Consider the following 15,652-nt stretch of genomic DNA (forward strand, 5'->3'; position numbering starts at 1 on the left):
TTAGTTTCTTTGAATCTATGGATTATAGTATAGTCATCCTGTACTATAGGTCTAATATTTGCTATCTGCTTATAAGTGAGTATATGCCATGTATGCCATTTGGGGTCTGGATTACCTTCTTCAGGATGATCTTTTATAGTTTTATCCATTTGCTTGCAAATTTCATGATGTCCTTGTTTTTAATAGCTGAGTAGTATTCCATTGTATCAATGTTCCATAATTTTTGCATCCATTCTTTAGTTGAGGGACATCAAGGTTATTTCCAGTATCTGGCTATTATGATATGAGCTGCTATGAACATAGTTGAGCAATTGTCCTTGTTGTATGGTAGAGCATCTTTTGCATATATTCCCAAGAGTGGTATAGCTGGGTCTTGAGGTAAAACTATTTCAAATTTTCTGAGAAAGCTCCAGATTGATTTCCAAAGAGCTTGTACAAGTTCTCATTCCCACCAGCAAGGAAGGAGAATTTTTCCACATCCTCACCAGCATGTGTTGTCACTTGAGCTTTAGATCTTAGCCTTTCTGTGTGGTGTAAGATAGAATTTTAAAGTCGTTTTGCGTTCCATTTTTCTGATGGCTAAGGACACTGAGCATTTCTTTAAGTGCTTCATGGTTTAGCTCTGCACCTCATATTTATTTGCATTATTTGATTTGTTGATGTTTAATTTCTTAAGTTCTTTGTATATTTTGGATACTAGCCCTCTGTCTGATATAGGGTTGGTAAGGATCTTAGGGAGGATGCCAGAATGTCACTCAGAGGGGGAAATAGACAGCAGAAGTGAATGAAGAGAAGGAACTGGGTAGGAGATGGAATGGGGAAGGGAATAAGGATGGGAATCAGATGTGGGAAGAACATGGGTGGGAGGTGAGAGAGCTGGAAACAAGAAGGGAAATAAGGGGGGAGGACATTTCTTTGTCAAGCTGGAGACTTGCAACAGGGTAGGCTCCTGTAAAGACATGGATGTGACTCTGAGACTTCTCACAGGAGGAGGACAGAAAAACTGAGGTGATCACCTCCTAGTCAGGCAGGACTAATGAAAGGAGGAAAACAACAACCCACCAACAAAACCTGTGATAAAAATTTACCTAGCCAACAAGAATTCCAGGGATAATGAGGGAATAAACATTGAGGTAAAGTCCAACCAATAACTGGCCCAACCTGAGCATATGGGTGTGACTCTAGCTGAGTCTTCTAATGACGAAGGGAGGAGAGTGAGAAGAATGGATGTGAAGACTGAAGCGACTACTTTCTAGCCAGGTGGGACTACTGGAAGGAGGGGAACAACAACCCACCCACAAAAGCTTTTATCAAAAACTTACCCTGCTTACAAGAAGTGCAGGGATAAAGAAGGAACAAAGATTCAGGGAAAGTCCAACCAATAATTGACCCAACCTGAGACCCACACCATGTTAGAGAGCCAGCCCCTGACACTATTAATGATGCTCTGCTGTGCTTGCAGACAGAAGCCTAACTTGACTGTCCTCTGGGAGGTTCCAGCCAGCTTGGGATAAAAACAGGTGCTGGGATTTGAGGCAAAGCAAGTGGCAGCTCTGGGGGTTCTCTGGAAGTGTTGGAGAAAAGAAGAAAATACCTGGAGGGAATAAGAACCTCGCAAGAAGACCAACAGAGAAAACTAACCCATTCCCATGGGTGCTTACAGAGACTGAGACATCAACTAAGGAGCATGCTTGGTCTGAACCTAGGTGCCCCTGCACACATGTGCGGGGGGGGGGGGATGAGCAGCTTGGTCTTCACATGGGTTGCCTGGCAAGTGGTGGGGTGTTGTTGCTTGTTCTAACATGGACTGTATTCTTTTGGATCATGTCACCTTTACAGGACTGGCTTGCCTGACCTCAGGGGATGAGGATATACTCAGTCCTGATGTGACTTGATGTTCTGGGAAAGGTTGATTCAGGAGGTAGGGGGGTCCCTTTTCTGGAGGAAAAGGGAAAGGAGGAAAATGTGGGAGTGAGAGGAGAGGAGAAAGGAAGCACCATTGGGATGTATAGTAAACAAACTGAAATTAAAAAACAAACAAAAAAAACATTAAAAAATGTTCAACATAATTAACTATCAGGGAAATGCAAATTAAAATTACTTTGAGATTTCATATTAACCCAATCAGAATGGCCAAGATGAATAAAACAAATAATAGCAGATGCTGGAAAGTATGCAGAGAAAATGGAACATTTTTCATTAAAGGTAGGAGTGTCCTGTGGAAATCAGTGTGGTGTTTCCTCAGGAATCTAAGAACAGATCTACCTCAAGATCCAGCTATATTATATATCCAATGGATTCTACATTGCATTAAAGAGATACTTTCTCATCCATGTTCATTGCTGCTCTATTCATAATAGCTAGAAACTAGAAATTACCTAGATATTGGTCAACTGGTAGATAATTAAAATATGCTACATTTGTGCAATGGAATATTATTGAGGTAATAATAAAAATGAAACTAAGAAAATTTCAGATAAGTACATGGAGCTAGATACAATAATCCTGAGTGAGGTAACTGAGACCCAGGAAGACAAACATTGTGAATTCTCTCTTATACTCAGGTATTAGATTTTTTTAAGCTTTAGATATGCATGTTTCAATGAAATCAACTACAGAGATTAGGTGGCTAGTAAGGGCTAAAAGAGGTGGAGGAGAGCTTCCAAGAAAGGGGAAATAGAATATAGTTATATAAGGAGATGAGAGGGAAACTAGAATAGGAAAATATTAGGAGACCAAGAAATATTAGGAGAGATGACTAACAATAAAGATTTTTTGAAGTCATATGGATAATTTCTACCACTAAAGTTCTCTAAAATATAAAGTTATATGAAAGAAATTCAGTGGAATCATTGAATAATAGGGGAGACAATGCCCCAAGTAGACATCTTACGCTATCAAGCAAAACCTTCAAACAGGAATGAATCATATCTTGTTGAGTCATTGGCCAAAGGGCTCTCATAAACCCATCCCTAAGCATCACAAGCTATTGGTTGTTTTTATAACTTAATGGTAAGGCATAGATGTAGAAAGCACAACTTTCTGGATGTAATTGAACATGGAGAAATTGAGCTGAAGCCCAACTAGAAGCATTACCCCTACAAATGCACAATCATGATTCTGGAAGTTGCTTTACATGCTACCAGAGTAGAGAATTAATCATCACTGTCACACAGCTATGAACCATAAAACCTACAGCAGAGGCCATCCTGCAAGATATATTGATGTAATAGTGGCACAAGTGTTATGGGAATAACCAACCACTTTTTAATTGGACATAAGACCTATTCCATGAGATAGAACCTATACCTGACATTGCTAATATTGCCAAGAACCTGAAACTATATAAGTCACCAGCCCTAGGGGAAACTCTACTATGATTATTCTACAAAATGAACATATCAATGAAACAACTTTAATGACATATTGCTATACTCATAGGTCAGAATGTCATTCACCCTTCCTCAGAGAAGCTTCTTGTCATAAATGGTAATCAATATAAAGTTCCACAACAAGACAATGTGCAGAAATTAGAGACTTTGGAACACTCAACCATAATGAGATTTCTATATCAATACCCTCCCTTCAAGGCTCAGAGATTTATTTAAAAAAGATGCAGGCAGAAAAATTAAGAGCCAGGTATGATGAATAACTCCAAGAAAATGTTTTCCAGACACAAGAGGACTAATACATACATGACCTCCCAGAAACTGTGACAGCATGCCTATAACCTACACAAGTTCAAACCACACAAACTTTTAGCACTGAGAAGGGTAGGTGAACACAAAATTCTACCACTAGCCATGAAGATATTATTAATTAATGTCTGCTAGGGAAAAGAAAGTCAGTTTTCCACAATGAAGTGATGCTGAATAGGCATATCAACCTCTTTCCAGGGCATATTCCATGCCCATGAGTAATTGACCAAGACAAAATAGACTCCATTTTTTTTTTATTATGTGCTTTTTGTTTTCTTTTGTTTTAGCATTTTTGTCTTATTGTTTTTTTTTTTCTTTTCGTGGGTAGCAAGGTGGGGACAATCAGGAAGGAGTTGAGGGAGAGAAAATAATATGATCAAATATATTGTATGAAAACTTTTTAAATAATAAAAATGATCTATAGAGTTTATTTTAAAGGTTCAGGTCAGTTGTAGTTTGCTTTCTATTTTTGTGATAAATATCATGAACAAAGACAATTTATGGAGAAAATGTTTTATTTCATCTTACCATTACACATCAAAACCCACGATTGAGGGAAAATAAGGCAGGAACATAAGGCAGAAACCTGGATCAGAATCTGTGGAAGAATGCTGTTTCTTAGCTTACTCACTGGCTGTGCTCACCATCATGCTCACAACTCAGGCCCACCTGCTAGGGGATGTTACTACCCATTGTGATCTTGTCCCTCTATGGATACGACACTCTCTCATAAACATGCCCAATCTCCCACGGTGGAGGTTTCTTTTTCCCAGGTCACTCTAGGTTGTCTCAAGCTGACAATACAACTAACTGAGCAAAAATATTTTAAATCTGGATTTTGCTGAGCCCTAGGCTACTTCTTGAAGGTCTGCAAATAAAACAGGAAACAAAGTTGTTGTCCTTTTCTCTTGTTCACAAATTACAGTTATGATTTTATATAAAAAATAAATATTTTTTATTTTTTTAAAAAAAGAAAATATTGCTTTCCTTGTGCGGTTCCTGTCCTCTCCATAACCTACTATTTTCCACTTCTTACATAAGATTCTATGCACTCTGCCCAACAGTTGGCCATAAAGTCTCAGCGTCTGCTTTGATAGTCTGCAGGGCCGAGCCTTTCAGAGGCCTTCTGTGGCAGGTTCTTAGGTTGTTTTCTGCTTTCTTCTTCTTCTGATGTCCATCCTCTTTGCCTTTCGGGTTGGGGATTGAATGTTTAAGTCAGAGTCCTCTCTCTTGATTAGTTTCTTTAGATGTACAGATTTTAGGTTTATCCTATAAGTCTATATGAGTGAGTATATACTGTGTGTGTCTTTCCTCTTCTGGGAAAGCTCACTCAGGATGATCCTTTCCAGGTCCCACCATTTACCTGCAAATTTCATGATTTCCTTATTTTTCATTACAGAGTAATACTCCATTGTGTAGATGTACCACAGTTTCTGCATCCATTCTTCAGTTAAGGGGCATCTGGGCTGTTTCCAGCTTCTGGCTATTACAAATAAGGCTGATACAAACATGGTTGAGCAAATGTCCTTACTGTGTACTTGAGCCTCTTTTGGATATATACCTAGGAGTGGTATGGCTAGATCTTGAGGAAGCGCTATTCCTAGTTGTCTGAGAAAGCACCAAATTGATTTGAGAGTAGTTGTACAAGTTTACATTCCCACCAGCAGTGGAGGAGGGTTCCTCTTTCTCCACAACCTCTCTAGCATGTATTGTCACTTGAGTTTTCATCTTGGCCATTCTGATGGGTGTAAGGTAAAATCTCAGGGTTGTTTTGATTTGCATTTCCCTAATGGCTAATGAGGTTGAGCATTTCTTCAAGTGTTTCTCTCCCATTCGATATTCCTCTACAGAGAATTCTCTATTTAGCTCTGATCCCCATTTTTTAATTGGATTACTTGGTTTGCTGCTTTTCAGCTTCTTTAGTTCTTTATATATACTGGATATTAGCCCTCTGTCAGATAAAGAGTTAGTGAAGATTCTTTCCCAATCTGTAGGCAATCGTTTTGTTTTGATGATGGTGTCCTTTGATTTACAGAAGCTTTTCAGTCATACTCCAACCAAGTACCAGGCATGGAGATAACCTAGAACCTCTGCGCAGATGTAATCCATGGCAGTTTAGTGTCATAGTAGGTTACATAGTAATGGGAAGAGGGACTGCCTCCAACACAATCTGATAGGCCTGCTCTTTGATCACCTCTCCCTGAGGGGAGAGCAGTTTTACTAGGCCACAGAAGATGACAAAGCAGCCACTCAGGATGTGATCTGATAGACTAAGATCAGAAAGAAGGAGAGGAGGACCTCCCCTATCAGTGGACTTGGGGAGAGGCATGCATGAAGAAGGGGGTGGGAGGGTGGGATCGGGAGGGGAGGTGGGAGGGGCTTATGGGGGGATATAAAGTGAATAAAATGTAAAAAAAAATTCCAAAATATAGTACTTAAAAATATCACAATATTAAAAACTTTTTAAGAACATAGGTATCCTGTGGTGAGCTTGCAACATCTCCATTTATCTTCAGGGAAAATGAAAGGATGCAATGTCTCTATTTATCTTCCCTGAACAGAAACTTTTTAATACTAATAAAAGATGTGATGACTGAAAAAAAAAAAAAGAAAATATTAAGGAATCTCTGACATTTGAGATTATTTCTAGCTCTGCAGCTCTAACACTTTAGAAGCCTGGTATTCTTATCTATCTTCCCCCTCTAGCAGCTTAAGACCTGTCAGGAAAAATTTGCATTAAAAGTGAAAATAAAGAAATAAGGAAGAAGCCATGATTTTTTTTTTCCAATGAGAAAATATATTAGTGAGGTCTCATACTGTGTCAGTGTGTGTTCAGATTACCCCAGTAGGAGAATTTAATCTGTTAGAATCAGTAGACAGATGTGAAGGCCAAATCCACATCTTGCAGTTATACCTCTTCAGCCATTAAGCTTGGCCTAGGGTTTTACCAGTTCCCTCAGTTCTGAGCGCTAGGGGAAAGGGGGTAAAATTAGAACATGTTGGCTTCCTGAAGCTTTCAGTGTCACAAGAGCCATGAAAAATGAACAAATGAACCAAAACGTTATAAATGTCTTCACTGTCTTTCTACCTTTTGTTTTTATTATGGAATACTTGTGGGTTTTCATCTACGATACTGAGATGGATAGCTTGTTCTTCACCTGCACATAACTGCTGTTGTATGGAACTGAAATTTATCTCTGTAGCTCATGTGTTTGAACACTTGGTCCCCAGATTGTGGAAATGTTTAGGAAGGTTCTGGAACCATTAGAAGGTGGAGCCTTGCTTACCTCTGAGGCAGGCTTTATGACCAGGCCCCACCTTCTGTTTTCTCTCTGTTTTTTGAACACAGTTTCAAGATAATCAGCTTGCTTCCTTCTCCTGCTACTATGCCTTTTATTTGTTCTCATATCATTTGCAACTTAAGAGAGATATAGTCCCTGGAAGAAAAAACCAAGAGTCTTTTCTCCTTTGAATTGTTTTTGTCAAGGTTTTTTTTTTTTTTTCTTTTTTTTTTTCCACAGCAATTGATGAGGATTGTTAATAAGCATGGGGCATTTGTTAAAACTGGAATTCACCTTAGTAAATACTATTAACAAAACTAAAGAGTGCATTTGGACTTTTCCTGTGATTTCATTAATGTCTTTTCTGTGTTTCAAATCTAATATAGCATATGACCTTACTCTGAGCAAGTAGATTTGCCTTTAACATCCTTTATCCTTTAATCTTTGAGGATTTCTCAGTTGTTCATGACTTCCAATAGCCTTGCCATGTTTGGACATTACTGATAAATTTTCGTGTGTGTCTGTGTGGGTGGGTGGAATATTAATCATCTTAGTTTCTCTGATATTTTCTTTTGATTGCACTGTGGGAAGGTATACAACAGATCCTACTTTGGAAGTATGAAACCAATATGGGATCCAGTGTATTTTGATAACATTTTTGTTCTGTTCTTTAGAAATGAGTCTATAAATCCAGTTTACTCACAAGAGGAGAAATTAAAGCTTTAGTTTATGGAGGGAGTAGTGCTTAATATAGAGAATTCTTTTCAAAGAAAATATTGTCTTTTTACGCCAGTTATAATAAACAATTTCGTAACTGATAAGAATTATGTGGGAAAATAAAAGGAAGATGTGATATGGCAAGACGGGAAGATATCCTTGTAAGCTCTCTCTCTTTTTGTGTGTTTGAATGTGTGTGTGTGTGTGTGTGTGTGTGTGTGTGTGTGTGTAAACACGTGCATGTATACATACAGGTATGTGTATGGAAGCTAAAGGCCAACCTCAGGAGTTGTGCATCTGCTTTTTTGAGAGACAGTCTCTTGCTGGCCTGGAATTTGTCCATTTGGTTAGGGTGGCTCTCAGCATCCCCAGGAGTACTCCTATCTCTATCTTCCCAGTGCCAGGATTACAGACTCACACCATTATGCTGGGATTTTTTATGTGGGTTCTATCACTTTAACGCAGGTCCTCATGCTTGTGTGAAAATCCCTTTACAAACTGTATATCTCCATGGTCCCAATAAGACATCTGTTAAGGAAGCTGTGTAAGCAGGATGTCATTATGGAACTGTGGTCATGAGAAAAACAATAGAGAAAATAGTGGGAGAAAAGTGTGCACCAACTTACTTATCTTTTACCACCACCAATAACAGACCTGTTATTAACTATTCAGGACTGGTGGTGCTATAAGACAGAATCAAAAATAAATAAATAAAACAGTGAAACATTATGTTTAGAATATGAAGTGATAGTTACCATTCAAAACCAATGTCTAGAAGGAATTTTAAGAGAAATTCTTTGAGCAAAAGAAAACACAGTGATCACAAGTAGATTTGTTACTGGAATGGTTCTAGGAAGGTTGTGTCCCTGTACTTTCTCTTTTTCATGTTTATTAAGTATAAGAACTATAAAAACATCCAGGATTAACAGCATGAAGTGTCACATATAGTACCTCAAAGTGATATCTTGAACGTGTATAAATAAGGAAGCTGTTGAAGAAAGTAGATGGAGTTGGATCCTTAAATCTGATGAGAATAGAATGTGAAACTTCAAAATCCTTGTGAATTTGCTAGCACTATAGATAAATGAAATACAAATATAAGCAAACTAATGAAATATAAAACCTTGAGAGACCAAAGAATTAAAAACTAATTTTTGGGGGGTATTGCTCTAAAGTTTAAAGCACGAGACTGAACAAAGGCCAGACAGGTGGAGAAAAGTCCAGCCACCTGCCAGGAAGAACTAGACTTACTGCATTCTTATCCTGTGCACTAGAGATACAGTTGCTAAGAAACTGACACCTCTCCCCTAGGGCAGCCAAACAAGGTAAGCCAGACCATTAATCATTTGGGTCCTTCCTATAGCCAATCAATTCAAAATGTAACATCCCCTTTTGTGTTTCAACCAATAGAAGCTTGCCAGGCAGAAATTCCTCTGCTTTGGGCATGCTGGGAGGACCCATCTCTTTAAATCAGCCACTTAACCTGAGCACAAGGCTCTTTGCTCTCAACTGCTCTGACAGGGAGGGTATGAGTCCAAGCTATAGCTTGTAATAAAAAGATCTTCATGTGTGTTGCAACGGACTCGACTCCTGGCAGTTTTAGGGTCTCGAATTGGGCACAACATCCATAGGAGGTTCAGCATTTTTTTAAGTTGAAGAGTTAAGACTATTGAATTAAGAGATCAAATAGAAAATTGATTGATTAGGTAACTGATATCTATATACAGCAAAGAAGTAGATGAAACAGATAGATAAAAGTGCTCTCTAATCTTGGCTGCCCTTATTTCCTGTGATGTTAACTTTCACAGTATTCAAGCCTGTGTCCTATTTCAGAATTGTTTCCCCGACTCATCCTCTGAACCTCAGGATACTGAGGGAATTTGATGTTCAGACATTTTATTTTTAGGATACCACATTATATAATATCTTAGGATGGTGTCATTCATTTCAAAAACTGCTGTCTTGAACAAGAAGTGAGAAAAATGCACCTAGTAGATGTCTTTACATCTAAACCTTAAAATCACCTCAAGGAAAAAAAAGCACCTCAAAACCCAAAAACAAACAAACAAACAAAACAGTCCTCCTGGATGCATTTTTCTTTTATCTATTAACAAATATATATTTGACTATGGGTTCATTTTCAAAGCCAGGTCCTGCACCTTTATCTCTAGCAGCAGTTTTCAATTAATTATCATTCCTGTGAGAACAGTTAGGTACAATAATTAAAAAAAAACAAAAAACTTTTATTTATTTTGTTTTCCTATTGTATAAAAAATATTCCAAGCACAATATTTTTTAACTTTTGAAAACTGGCCTCTCTGTTCTTTATTAAGTATAACCATGAAAGCTGGTTTAGAGAAGAAAACAGAAAACTTATAAACATCCAGAACAATGAAGGTTGCTGCATCAAGTTCCAATATCAACTAACTACACAACATGCTTACATTCACATCTGCTCAACATGCAAAGTGCTCTTTTTTTTTATTAATTACACTTTATTCATTTTGTATCCCCCCATAAGCCCCTCCCTCCTCCCCTCCCGATCCCAACCTCCCTCCCCTTTCTGCATGCATGCCACTCCCCAAGTCCACTGATAGGGGAGGTTCTCCTTGCCTTTCTGATCTTAGTCTATCAGTTCTCATCAAAATTGGCTGCATTGTCCTCCTGCATTGGCCTGGTAAGGCTGCTCCCCCCTCAGGGGGAGGTGATCAAAGAGCAGGCCAATCAGATTATGTCAGAGGCAGTCCCTCTTCCCATTACTATGTAACCCGCTTGGACACTGAACTGCCATGGGCTACATCTGTGCAGGAGTTCTAGGTTATTTCCAGGAATAGTCCTTGGTTGAGTATGAGTCTCTGGGAAGTTCCCTGTGTTCAAATTATCTTGTTCTGTTGCTCTGCTTGTGGAGTTCCCGTCCCCTCCAGCTCTTACTATTTCCCACTTCTTACATAAAATTCCATTCACTCTGCCCATCAGTTGGCCATCAGGCTCAGCATCTGCTTTGACAGTCTATACTGCAGAGGCTTTCAGAGGCCCTCTGTGGCAGGTTCCAAGGTTGTTTCCTGTTTTCTTCTGGCGGGCCTCTGGAAGCCAGAAGAAAACAGGAAACAACCTTGCTCTTTTTTTTTTTTTTTAATCTTAAAATGTTCTGTGGTGTTACTGACAAAAATCAATGTCAATTTGAATTTTTTTGTAGAGAGCAGTAGTGAGCTTCTGAACAGCAGTTATCACAAAGTCAAAATTTCTCCTGCCTTCACACCGAATTGCTAGGGTTGATTTGGGTTTTCATTCTCTCTATCAATCATTTGCTACTGTAGCCAGTCTGTGCTTTAGACAGAACTCTATGAGGTAAAGTGGAGCAGCCACCCTAGAACACTGCAGAGATGCTGATGAATGAGCCAGCCCAGTCATTAACTTCATCACTAACAAAGAGCAAAGCATGTATGTAATTACATGGATTGCAAAGCCAGCAACAAGAGCTGGCATTAGGAACTGTTTTCCTGCTTCCATTATTCCATCCTGACCAGAAGCTGCCTATATGCTTTCAAAGGAGGGGGTGTGGGTAGGAGAAAATAAACAGTCGTTCTCTCCTTCCACTGTAGGCTATTGTTTCCCCTTAAACAAGCCTCTCTCTAGTTCCTTCTGGCTCACTTAATTTCAGTGAGTTAGTGAACTCACTGAGTCTGTGATCTTAGTCTTCTTATGACTATTCTAAAATCACTATATTAATAATAGAGGAAAATTTAATAGTAATACTTGCAAAAATATAAAATAATAGGAGAGGTTCAGAGAAATATGCAATCTTGAAGTCATGAGGCTAGCATGAATGTGTGTTACTCATTTCCAGGGAGAAAATGTTCATGAACTTTTTGGTTTAGTTTGTTAGGATGTCACTAAAGGTCAGGACCAGGAAGTCCTACAACTTGGGCGTTTTTGAGGAATTCTGAATTTTTATTTTGTTCAGGTTTTTAGTGTTACATTACATCTCCCTTTCTTCTCCTAAGTGTTTGCATGGGACAACAGGAATAAATTGCCAACACAGTTCCCTGACTAATGCCCATGTCCTCCCTGCTGTGGATATATCCCTGTTCTCTCTGGGTACAACAGAAGGGTTTGCTCTTTAGAATCTGAAGGACCGTGACTAACAGTGATGTGAGCCATTTAGATTCCTCTCTAAAACATGTAGGAGATGCGATGCCTGTTCTAATCTCCTCAAAAGACTCATATTAATATCGAAGGGCACATGGTATATGTGAGGATTTTAGATTGTGATTGATTGGCTGATTTTGCTCTGGAATTCAACAGAATTTTCTTAGTTTCCTCCCTTCCCTCCCTCCTCCCTCCCTCCCTTCCTTCTTTCCTTCCTTCCTTCCTTCCTTCCTTCCTTCCTTCCTTCCTTCCTTCCTTCCTTCCTTCCTTCCTTCCTCTCTTTTTGAGAAAATAAGAGATAGTTTATTCTGGAAACATTTTAAGTGACTATGGCCTACATACATAGATTTAGGTTACTGCAAATTCCATGTTTCAATGTAGAATCCATTTTATAAAGTCATTTAGTTTCATAGAACAAAGAAATCATGAATAAAATCAAATTTAATGTTCATTGGTGGGTATATCAGAGGAGCCCAAGATGCTATCTGATATTATGGGCTGGTAAAAGTTAGTGGTCTGCTAAGCTAATTGATTCAAAGAGGTTTTTATTTATTAGTTACAAGTTGTTGATTCCAAATACATTTGGGTAAGGAATGGCTGTTTGTAATGGCTAGATGTAGTCTGAGCTAAGGCAATTAGCCTCTTGAAATTCCTGTTGTTTCTTTCTTCCAGGAAATCAGACATTGTTAAACATCTTTGATTTTGTTTGGCAAGTCAAAATATTTATTGGTCATGTAATCATTTTCAGTGCATCCAGTGCAAAAGCAAAGAAGGAATGGTCTCTATAAGCACTGTCCATCTGGCATGTTGGTAAAATGAAATATTGCCACACAGAAAAAAGATAATCACAGATCCAAATGGCCTTATGGCTAGAAGCCTCTCCCTCCATAACCCAGTGGAGCTCACAGATACATCTGCAGCCTATAGCCACTAAAGATGGATAAGCACTGCAAATTAGTCCATTATTGCCAGAAGCTGATATACATCAAATATAGGTCAAAGCATTTTATTTCATACCATATTTTTCTCATGAAGCATGAGAATGTTGTTTCAGAATTTAAAAAAAGTGATAAATGAATAGGCTCTTAAATGATCTTTAAGAGACTGAAGTCAGTTTCTAAATTATCACTGAAATATGAATTCTACAAGGTAGACAACCTGTGTGTTTTGTTTACTGTCATCTGTCATGTTTAGCACAGAGCTTGCCTCAAACAAGCTTACTCTCAAATACACATAGATTTGGTTATTTAGCTACTGATTCAGATCTGCAATTTTACATGAATTTATTTATCACTGTTGTTCTCTACTAAACAAATTTGGCAATGTAGAGGAAGACTATAGTATTTATTTTCACTTATTCTATGCTGAGGTACTTGCTTGGCCAGTGAAAGATGCTTTGTGAATTGGGAACTATGTCTATAATTGAAATACTCAAAAGGCTAAGGCAGAAGGAGTGTATGTCTCAAGCCATCTTGGACATGTTATCGTGGGCCTTACATATATGAAATAAGAAAATGAAAGACTTCTATCTGGGAATTGTTAATTCCAAAAATTAAGACAGCAAAATCATTCTTTTTCTTTTTTTTTAAAAGTAGTTTGATTAGTATTACTCTTTATAATTTGAAACCATCCAACCAAAATAGTCACTTCACTTATATAGGAATCAATTTTATCCCTGAATTCAGCTATAGTTATGTATCCAAGTGTCCTTGTCTAAAATTTATTTCTGTGTAGTGATCCAGATCCATGCAGACACTCTCATAGGTAACTCAGAGGGCAGAAAAGGTGAGGTACAGGCTGCTCTGGTCACAGAATAGCAGGCACAGTAGACATAATGAAACACTAGAATAAGTAGAGATATAAAAAATGGAAATAATTCATGAAATCAAGAAATCTAACAAAAAGTACATAAATACAGCACGTTGCTTTTTAAAGTCAGACCTCAAAAAAATAATTAAAAGTATATAAGTTTCAACAGTAATTTTTTTTTTTTTACATTTTACCCATTTTATATTCCGATTGTAGCCTCCTCCCTCTTCTCCTTCTTCTCCCACCCTCCCTTGCTTTTCCCCCCTATCCCTATCTCCTACTCTACTAAAAGGGGGAGGTCTCCTCCCCTGCCATCTGACCCTAGCTTATCAAGTCTTATCAGGATTGCCTGGACCTTCTTCCTCTGTGGCCTGGGAAGGCTACATGGCCAGGGGGAAGTGATAAAAGAGCAGCAGCTGTATTATGACAGAGGAAGTGCCTGCTCCCCTTACTCTGGAAGCCACATGGAGACTGAGCTGCCTATGGGCTCCAACTGAATAGGGGGTCTAGGTACCCCTTGCATACCCCATGCATGGTCCTTGGCTTGTACATTAGTCTCTGCAGGGACCCTTGGGCTCAGATCTTTGGAAAAATGGTCCTTTTCTCAGAAAACTGGGAATAGTGCTACTCAAGATCCAGCTATACCACTCATGGGCATATACCCTAAAGATACTCCACCATTCTACAATAGGAATTTTAAAAGACTGGCTCCATTGTCTTCCTCTGTGGCCTGGTAAGACTGCTCCCCACTCAGGGGGAGGGGATCAAAGAGCCAGCCACTGAGTTCAAGTCAGAGACAAACCCAGTTTTCCTTACTAGAGAACCCACTTGGACACTGAGTTGCCATGGACATGCTACATCTGTGCAGGGGTTCTAAGTTATCTCCAAACATAGTCCTTGGTTAGAATATCAGTCTCAGAAAAGACTGTCCCCTCCAGGTCTTTCATCTCCTGGTGAGACCTGATAGGCTAGGGAAGGAGGACTTCCCTTATTAGTGGACTGGAGGAGGGGCATGGAAGACAAGAGGGAGGAAGGATGGGATTGGGTGGGGATGATAGGGAGCTGCAGCTGGGATACAATAACTTGTAATTAATAAAAAATAAATTAAATTTAAAAGACAGAGTATGGAGACAATCAGAGGATTAGCCACTGAAAGTAGTCACATACAGTTATGTAAAGGATATTGAAGTCAGTGCATATTGTTGGAAAACCATTGATAGGAATGTGAGGAACTATTTATATTCTAAGTAAGTGAGTTCAGAGAGCTAGTAATAATTATAAACCTGTTGTGCATAGAATTTGCTGTTTGTGTCTTAGAGACTCAGATACCCTATTTGCTGGTAAGTTAAAGTGATGTTGCCAGTGCTTTCTTGGAGAGATGCTAAAAAACAACACAAAAAAATTCATCACAAATTCTATTGAACTTGAATATTCTTGGGTGCATCAGGAAGTAGTTGTCCTTTATACAAACAATTATATATCTCACTCTTCTATGTAATGATAAAATTTAACTATTTAGCTGTTATCAAAATATTCTTCATAAATTTTATGAAAATAAGAACTTCAAGAGGGAAGGACATGGACGAACAATATTTTGTGTCACTATAAATCATTTATTTGATTATTGGAAATTATGTTTATCTTTAATTTTAAAGAGAATTTTTGAATGTATATTTGTATGTTATCTGACAGAAAACAAAGCAGTAATTCAGTAATTGGCCACACTGGATTTGTCGTGCCGGAATCTCGATACCACCACCAGGAGCTGAGTCCATTGCAAACCACATGAGGATCTTTTTATTAGAAATCATTACAAGTTGCAGCTTGGGCTCACACTCCCCACCGCTGAATCGGTGAGAGCTGAGAGCCCGGGTGATTTAAAGATTCTGGACCCTCCCAGCATGCCCAAGGCAGGGGTGATTTCTACCTGGCAAGCATCTATTAGTCAAAATGTTGCATTTTGAATTGACTGGCTATACGAAGGTCCCCAAACCGTCA

The sequence above is a fragment of the Psammomys obesus genome, unplaced genomic scaffold, assembly GCF_907164565.1.
Source record: "Psammomys obesus unplaced genomic scaffold, mPsaObe1.curated_primary_1811, whole genome shotgun sequence".
NCBI classification, from domain to species: Eukaryota; Metazoa; Chordata; class Mammalia; order Rodentia; family Muridae; genus Psammomys; species Psammomys obesus.